The following is a 9,065-nucleotide window of genomic DNA, read 5'->3' as shown; positions in this document are numbered from 1 at the left end:
AACATGATTCTAAGATAAATGGAATATTTAAGATTTTAATTACACATGGATCACTCCTGACTTTGAGAAGTTTACAGCCCACTCATTTGAAAAAGCAAAGGAGTGTATAACAGAAAATTAAATACATTTTAATAAAAAGTGTGTACCTAATAGCTTTTAGCTTTACATGCAGGCATATGTGTGTGTACACACACACACACACACACTCACAAATGACATATATATTTCCATCATATGTGAGTGTGTGTGTGTGTGTATGTGTGGTGTATGTTATAGTTTAGATATTAGGTGTCCCCCAAAAGCTCATGTGTGAGACAGTGCAAGAGGGTTTACAGGTGAAATTCTTGAGTTAGGAGAGCCTTAATCTAATCAGTGCATTAGTCCACTGATGAAGATTAATAGGTGGTAGCTATAGGCCAGTAGGGTGTGACTGGATGAGGTGGAGCACTGGTGATGTGCCCTTAGGATTTACATTTTGTCCATGCTAAAGGAACTCTCTTTGCTCTCTGATTGTCATGTTCTCAGCTGCTTTACTCTGTTACAAACTTCTTCCTGATATTCTGCCTCACCTCTGACACAAACAAGGGAGAAATTGTTCTTGTTAGGTCTCCTGTGTGTGTGTGTGTGTGTGTGTGTGTGTGTGTGTGTGTTTAAAATAGAAATAAGATGAACCTTCAAGAGGATATTTTAAAAATGTATTTATTTATTCAAATTTCTTATACATGTCAGCAGAATGCATTTCAATTCATAGTACACATATACAGCACAATTTTCCATTAATCTGGTTGAACTTTTTTTTTTTGCTGTTGTTGATTGATTGTACATCACCTTCTGAGAAGTGTCTGTTCAGTTCCTTGGCCCATTTATTCATTGGGTTATTTTTTTTTTTTGGTGTTTGGCTCTTTGAGTTCTTTATAAACCATAGAGATTAGTGCTCTCTCTGATGTGCTTATGCTAAAAATTTGCTCCCAAGCTATCGGGTCTCTATTCACCTCACTGATTGTTTCTTTTGCTGAGAAGAAACTTTTAAGTTTGAATTCATCCCATTTATTGATTCTTGATATTAATTCTTGTGCTATAGGTGCCTTGTTAAGGAAGTTGGGGCCTAATCCAACATGATGATGATTTGAGCCTACGTTTTCTTCTATTAGGGTCTCTGGTTTAATTCCTAGGTCCTGGATCTACATTGAGTTTTGTGCATAGTGAGAGATAGCAGCTTAATTTCATTTTGTTGCATATGGATTTTCAGTTTTCCCAGCACTGTTTGTTGAAGAGGCTATCTTTTCTCCAAAATATGTTTTTGGTGCCTTTGTCTAGTATGAGATAACTGTATTTATGTGGGTTTCTCTCTGTGTCCTCTATTCTGTACCATTGGTCTACAAGTCTATTTTGGTTTCAATACCATGCTGTTTTTGTTACTATTGCTCTGTGGTATAGTTTAAGGTCTGGTATAGTGATGCCACCTGCTTCACTCTTCTTGCTAAGGATTACTTTGGCTATTCTGGGTCTCTTATTTTTTCCAGATAAATTTTATGATTGCTTTTTCAATTTCTATGAGGGATGTCATTGGTATTTTGATTGGAATTGCATTGATTTTGTATAATGCTTTTGGTAGTATAGTCATTTTGACAATATTAATTTTGCCTATCCAAGAACAAGGGATATTTTTCCATTCTCTAAGATCTTCTTTAATTTCTTTCTTTAGCATTCAGTAGTTTTCATTGTAGAGTTCTTTTACCTCTTTTGTTTAGTTGATTCTCCAGTATTTTATTTATTTTTTGAGGCTATTATAAATAGGGTAGTTTTCTTAGTGTCTCTTTCTGAGGATTTTTCACTGATGTATAGAAATGCCTTTGATTCATGGGTATTGATTTTATATACTGCTACTTTGCTGAATTCATTTATTAGTTCTAGAAGTCTTGTGGTGGATTTTTTTGGATCTTTGAGTTATACAATCATATCATTGGTAAATAGTGAGAATTTGAGTTCTTCTTTTCCTATCTGTATCCCTTTAATTTCTTTCATCTCTCTAATTGCTCTGACTAGAGTTTCAAGAGCTATGTTGAATAGAAGTGGTGAAAGAAGGAATCCTGCCTTATTCCAGATTTTAGAGGGAATGCTTTCATATTTCTCCATTTAGAATGATGTCAGCCTTGTGGCTTAGCATAGATAGCTGTTATGATGTTGAGATATGTTCATATTATCCCAAGTATTTTTAGTGTTTTGAATGTGAAGCGTTGCTACCTATTGAGATGATCATATGATTCTTATCTCTAAGTCTATTGAAGTGATGAATTTCATTTATTAATTTCCATATGTTGAGCCAACCTTGCATCCCTGGGATGAACCCCACTTTATCATGATGCACTATCTTTTAATGTTTTTGTATTAGATTTGCCAGAATTTTATTGAGAATTTTTGCATCTATGTTCATTAGAGAATTTGTTTTGAAGTTTTCATTCTTTGATGTATCTTTGGTTTTAAAAATCAGGGTGACATTGGCCTCATAGAATGAGTTTGGAAGTGTTCCCACTTTTTCTATTTCATGGAATAATTTGAGGAGTAATGGTATTAATTCTTCTTTGAAGGGCTTGTAGAACTCAGCTGTATATCCATCCAGACCTGGTTTTTTCTTGGTTGGTAGGCTTCTGATGTTGTCTTCTATTTTTATTGCTTGAAATTAATCTGTTTAACTTGCGTATATTGTCCTGATTCAGTTTCTGTAAATCATATGATTCTAAAAATTTTTTGATGTTTTCAATTTTTTTATTATATTGGAGTACAAGTTTTCAAAATAATTTTTAATTATCTTCTGCTTTTCTGTAGTGTCCGTCGTAATATTTTCTTTTCCATCACAGATTTTAGTAATTTGAGTTTTCTCTCTTCTTCTCTTCATTAGCATGGCTAAGCATTTATCAATTTTACTTATTTTTTCAAACAAATAACGTTTTTGTCAATTTTAAAATTTTTTCTTTTGTTTCAATTTCATATCTGATTTTAATTATTTCCAGTCTTCTACTACTTTTGGTGTTGGTTTGTTCTTCTTTCTCTAGGGCTTTGAGATGTAATGTTAGGTCATTTTTTTGTTGTATTTTTCTTCTTTTAAGTAATGAACTCCATTCAATGAACTTTGCTCTTAGTACTGTCATTATAGTGTTCCACAGATTTTGATATGTTGTGTCACTGTTCTCATTTACCTCTAAGAATTTTTTAAGCTCCTCTTTGATATCTTCTGCAAGAAGACAAATCAAATCCATTGTTTATTCAATAGAATATTGTTGGTGTGGGAGTAGCTTTCATTTTTTCTTTTATAGTTGATTTTTAATTTCATTCCATTATGACCTGATTGAATGCATGGTAGTATCTCTCTTTTTTGTATTTGCTAAGAGTTGCTTTGTGACATAATATATGGTCTATTTTAAAGAAGGATCCATGTGCTGCTGAGAAGAAAGTGTATGGATGGCATTAGAGCAGATTATGCTAAGTGAAGCTAAGTGAAGCTAGCCAATCCCTAAAAAACAAATGCCAAATGTCTTCTTTGATATAAGGAGAATAACTAAGAACAGAGTAGGGACGAAGAGCAGGAGAAGAAGATGAACATTAAACAGGGATGAGAGGTGGGAGGGAAAGGGAGAGAGAAGGGAAATTGCATGGAAATGGAAGGAGACCCTCAGGGTTATACAAAAGTACATACAAGAGGAAGTGAGGGGAAAGGGAAAAATAATACAAAGGGGAGAAATGAATGACAGTAGAGGGGGTAGAGAGAGAAGAGGGGAGGGGAGGGGTGATAGTAGAGGATAGGAAAGGCAGCAGAACACAACAGACACTAGTATGGCAATATGTAAATCAATGGATGTGTAACTGATGTGATTCTGCAATCTGTATATGGGGTAAAAATGGGAGTTCATAACCCACTTGAATCAAAGTGTGAAATATGATATATAAAGAACTATGTAATGTTTTGAACAACCAACAATAAAAAATTTAAAAAAAAGTGTATTCACTCGTTGATGGATGAATGATTCTATATATGTCTGTTAAGTCTAAGTTATTGATCATATTATTGAGTTCTAAAGTTTCTCTGTTTAGCTTTTGTTTGGAAGATCTATCCAGTAGTGAAAGAGGTGTGTTAAATTCACCTTGTATTATTGTGTTGTGATCTATTTGACCCATGAATTTATAAAAAGTTTGTTTGATGAATGTAGATGCTTCATTGTTTTGGGCATATGTATTTATAATAGTTATGTCTTGTTGATGTATGGTTCTCTTAATCAGTATGCAATATTCTTCTTTAACCCTTTTGATTAACTTTGGCTTGAAGTCTACTTTATTTTATATGAGGATGTAAACCCTTGCTAGTTTCTGCAGTCCATGTAAGTAGTATATTTTTTCCCAAACTTTCACCTTCAGTCTGTGGATTTGTTTTCCTATGGAATAAGTCTCTTGAAGGCAGCATATTGTTGGGTCATCATCTCCTTGTCGTCGTCATCGTTGTCGTCGTCGTCTTCTTCTTCTTCTTCTTCTTCTTCTTCTTCTTCTCCTTCTTCTTCTTCTTCTTCCAATCTGTCAGTCTATGTTTTTTGATAAGTGACTTCAGGTCATTAGCATTCAGGGTTATTATTGAGACATGATTTATATTCCTGGTATATTTTTATTTATTTTTGGTATTTAACTTGATTTGTTTGTTTTTTGGTTGGTTTTTCTTTAGTGTATTACCTTTCTTTGCTGATTTTCATCATTGTCCTTTATTCCCTCATGAAATATTTTGCCAAGGATGGTAACTTTTGTTTATCATGGAAGGTTTTCATTTCATCAGGAATCTTAAAGTTTAATTTTGCTTGATATAAGATTCTTGGTTGGTATCCATTTTCTTTCAGCACTTGGTATATTTTTCCAGTATCTTCTAGTTTTCAGGTTTTGGGTTGAGTAGTCTGCAGAAATCCTAATTGGTTCCCCCTACATGTAATCTGATTCCTTTCTCTTACGGCTTTTTAAATTCTCTCCTTATTTTGTATGCTAGGCATTTTCATTATAATGTGCCTTGGTGTAGATCTGTTGTAATTTTGTACAGTTGGTGTCCTTTAAGTCTCTTGTATTTGATTTTCCTTATTCTTCATGTTTGGGAAATTTTCTGATATTATTTCATTGAATAGATAGTTCATTCCTTTGGTTTGTAAGTCTGCGCCTTCCTCTATCCCAACAACCCTTAAATTTGATCTTTTTATGTTATCCCATAATTTTTTAGTGTTCTGCTTATGGTTTCTTACATCTTTGCTGTGTGGTCAACTTTATTTTCAAGATTTTATATTTTTCTTCATTGTCTGAGGTCCTGTTTTCTAAGTAATCTAATCTGTTGGTTATGCTTTCTGTTGAGATTTTAATTTGGTTTATTGTTATCTTCATTTCAAGGATTTATGTTTTTTGTTTGTTCAAAAACTCTTCAATTCAAGGATTTATGTTTTTTGTTTGTTCAAAAACTCTATCTCCTTATTGAAGTAATCTTTTGCTTCCTGTATTTGCTTATGTAGCTCTTTACCAAAAAGATCTTTTGCCGCCTGTCTTTGCTCTCTTATATCATTCTTTAATACATATAACATTTTAATTATGTACATCCTGAACTTCTTCTCTGTCTTTCTTCTGCTGTGCTGGGCATGGATTCTAATAATGTTGTAACTTGGTTGGTTTGGTGCCACAGTCTGGCTGGGCACAAAATCACGAGCCACCACACAGCTTGTAGATTCAAACAGCAACTCTTTATTCCCGAACTCACACCAGCCGTCTACAATCACGTTCTGGGGAAATCCACGTTCTCTGCCCAAATCCACGTTCTCTGCCCAAATCCACCTCCACTGGGCTTCTGTCTCCCAAAATATACTGTCTGAATCCCCTGAGAACTCAAGGGGAACTCAGGCAGCAGGATACGCCCTATTCCCAGCAGGAATAATCTTAAACCTTAAACCTGGAACCTAAACTGGGAACGCCCTGAACCCGATTATGTTAAACCAGGAACACCCTAATCCGCCCTGGTCCTGTCTTTGCTGAAACAAGGTTACTAAGTGTTAAGATTCTATCATGTGTAATTTATATACAAAGAGTATAAGAATTTTCAGTTGGGTTTCAATTGTAGTATTATAGTATCAAAAACATGAAAGTCTTTCATCTTATTAAAGTGGAGTAATTTGTCTAAATCAGAAATTTTATAAGAGTTGTTTCAAAATATGAATTTGTAAAAAGGGTTAACGGTTAAAAAAGAGATATAAAAAGATTCAAGATGTGGGAATATATTTTAATATAAAAGGTTAAAGGAAAAAGAAATGATTCTAGATGATATAATCTGTGTGGTAAAGTAAAAAGTTGTAAAATGCCATTTAAAAAGAATTTGAGGAAACTAGACTTAATTTAAAAGCTTGAGAAAGGAAGAAAGAAGAAAAAGATATTTGTACATGGCAGATTGAGACAAAGCTTCTCAATGGAGTTAAAAAAAAGCCTTTGGTTGAAGGGCAGCCATGTAAACTAACATTAAAGTGATTTAAACAGAATCTAAGTCTCGTTTAAAAGAGTGAAGTTGTAGGTGGTGAAAAAGTACATTTAAAAGTACAGTATAGATGATAATTAAAAGGCTTTAAAAGGTTAAATTGAAGGTGGTCGAGATACCTTCATGGCGGAAAAAAGATTGCTTTATTGCATCATTCGAAGCCTAGTTAATCTTAAAGGCATTACTTAAAAAATGGGAAGATAATAGGATAAAAGATATTTAGATAAAGAAGATTAAAAATTTAAAGTGAAAAACTTTAAAGACAGAAGTATAGAAAGTTAAAAAGAATAAAGATAAAGAAGATGTAGAAAGATAAAAAAAAGTAGGAAGACAAGAATTTTATACCCACAAAATAGGAAAAAAAAAAAAAACTAGGAGAAAAATAAGCAACTAAGGGTAAAAATACAAACCTTAGGGAAAAAAACTAGAAGATAGAAATAAGATAGAAAATGGTTGAAAATGTCAAGTAAGGTATTACACAGATAGAAAATGCAAAAAGCTAAGACAACTATTAGATACAGACATATACTTATTAAAGCAAAAAGAGGGAATTGGAAGGGGGTATATATCCCCCAAAGATAAACTTAAAATAATGCTTTTTACTCTAAACTTTTTAAATTTGGATTCATCAGGACTTAGTGCTGCGGAAAGGCATATGTATCCAAAAAATGTACATAAGCCTAAAGTACTTTGGAAAGATATTCTAACAGGACAATGGAAAGGTCCTGACCCAGTGATTGGAGTCGGGGGTCTGTTTGTGTTTTTCCACAGGGAGAACAGCAGCCCATTTGGAAGAGTTAAGATTCTATCATGTGTAATTTATATACAAAGAGTATAAGAAGTTTCAGTTGGGTTTCAATTATAGTATTATAGTATCATAAAAAACATGAAAGTCTTTCATTTTATTAAAGTGGAGTAATTTTCTAAATCAGAATTTTTATAAGAGTTGTTTCAGAATGTAAATTTATAAAAAGGGTTAACAGTTAAAAAAGATAAAAAGATTCAAGATGTGGGAATATATTTTAATATGGAAGGTTAAAAGAAAAAGAAATGTTTCTAGATGAGATAATCTCTGTGTGGTAAAGTAAAAAGTTGTAAAATGCCACTTAAAAAGATTTTGAGGAAACTAGACTTACTTTAAAAGCTTGAGAAAGGAAGAAAGAAGAAAAAGATATTTGTACATGGCAGATTGAGACAATTGGCAGATTGATATTTGTACATGGCAGATTGGTCCTGGCAAGGAAATTGTCATACCTACTTGGCTAATGGCTCCCAGCAGTTTGGGGCACTTTCTTCCCTTGATTTTTCATGTTGTTCATGTATCCAGCGAAATTAAGCTTCAGGATGGAAGATGAAATTAAAACATTCCACGATAAACAAAAGTTAAAAGAATTTGCAGCTAGAAAACCATCTCTTCAAAACATCCTCAGCAAAACATTACAGGAAGAGGAAATGGAAAATAACAATGAAAACCAACAGTGGGAGGTAGGACAGTAAAGGGGGGAAAATAATCAAAGAGGAAAACAAACCATGTTTAGTAACAGAAATAAACAAATATGGCTGGAAGAACAACCCATATCTCAATAATAACCCTAAATGTTAATGGCTTAAACTCACCAATCAAGAGACACAGGCTAGTAGAATGGATCACAAAACGAGACCCAACAATATGCTGTCTACAGGAGACGCATTTGATAGGAAAAGACATACATAGGCTGAAGGTGAAAGGTTAGGATAAATCATATCACTCATATGGACTTCGGAAACAAGCAGGAGTGTCCATATTCATATCAAATAAAATAGATTTCAAGCCAAAGTTAATCAAAAGGGATAAAAAGGGACACTACATACTGCTTAAGGGAACCATACACCAACAAGACATAACAATCATAAATATATATGCCCCAAACAATGGTGCAGCTATGTTCATCAAACAAACTCTTCTCAAGTTCAAGAGTCTAATAGACCACCATACAATAATCATGGGAGACTTCAACACACCTCTCTCTCCACTGGACAGATCTTCCAAACAAAAGTTGAATAAGGAAACTATAGAACTCAATAACACAATTAATAACCTAGACTTAATTGACATATATAGAATATACCACCCAACATCAAGCATTTACACTTTTTTCTCAGAAGCACATGGATCCTTCTCAAAAATAGATCATATATTATGTCACAGGGCAACTCTCAGACAATATAAAGGAGTAGAGATAATACCATGCATCTTATCTGATCATAATGGAATGAAAAATGAAAATCAATGATAAAAGAAGGAAGGAAAAAGCATACATCACTTGGAGAATGAACAATAGGTTACTGAATGATCAATGGGTTATAGAAGACATCAAGGAGGAAATTAAAAAATTCTTAGAGATAAAGGAAAACACAGACACAACATATCGGAATCTATGGGACACATTGAAAGCAGTTCTAAGAGGAAAATTCATTGCTTGGAGTTCATTCCTTAAAAAAAGAAAAAAACAACAAATAAATGATCTCATACTTCATCTCAAAATCCTAG

Source organism: Marmota monax, unplaced genomic scaffold, assembly GCF_021218885.2.
Source record: "Marmota monax isolate L192 unplaced genomic scaffold, Marmota_monax_Labrador192_F-V1.1 WCK01_AAM20220418_F8-fsc00037, whole genome shotgun sequence".
Taxonomy (NCBI): domain Eukaryota; kingdom Metazoa; phylum Chordata; class Mammalia; order Rodentia; family Sciuridae; genus Marmota; species Marmota monax.
The sequence above is the reverse complement of the archived record's forward strand: the minus strand, read 5'-3'. Positions refer to the sequence as shown.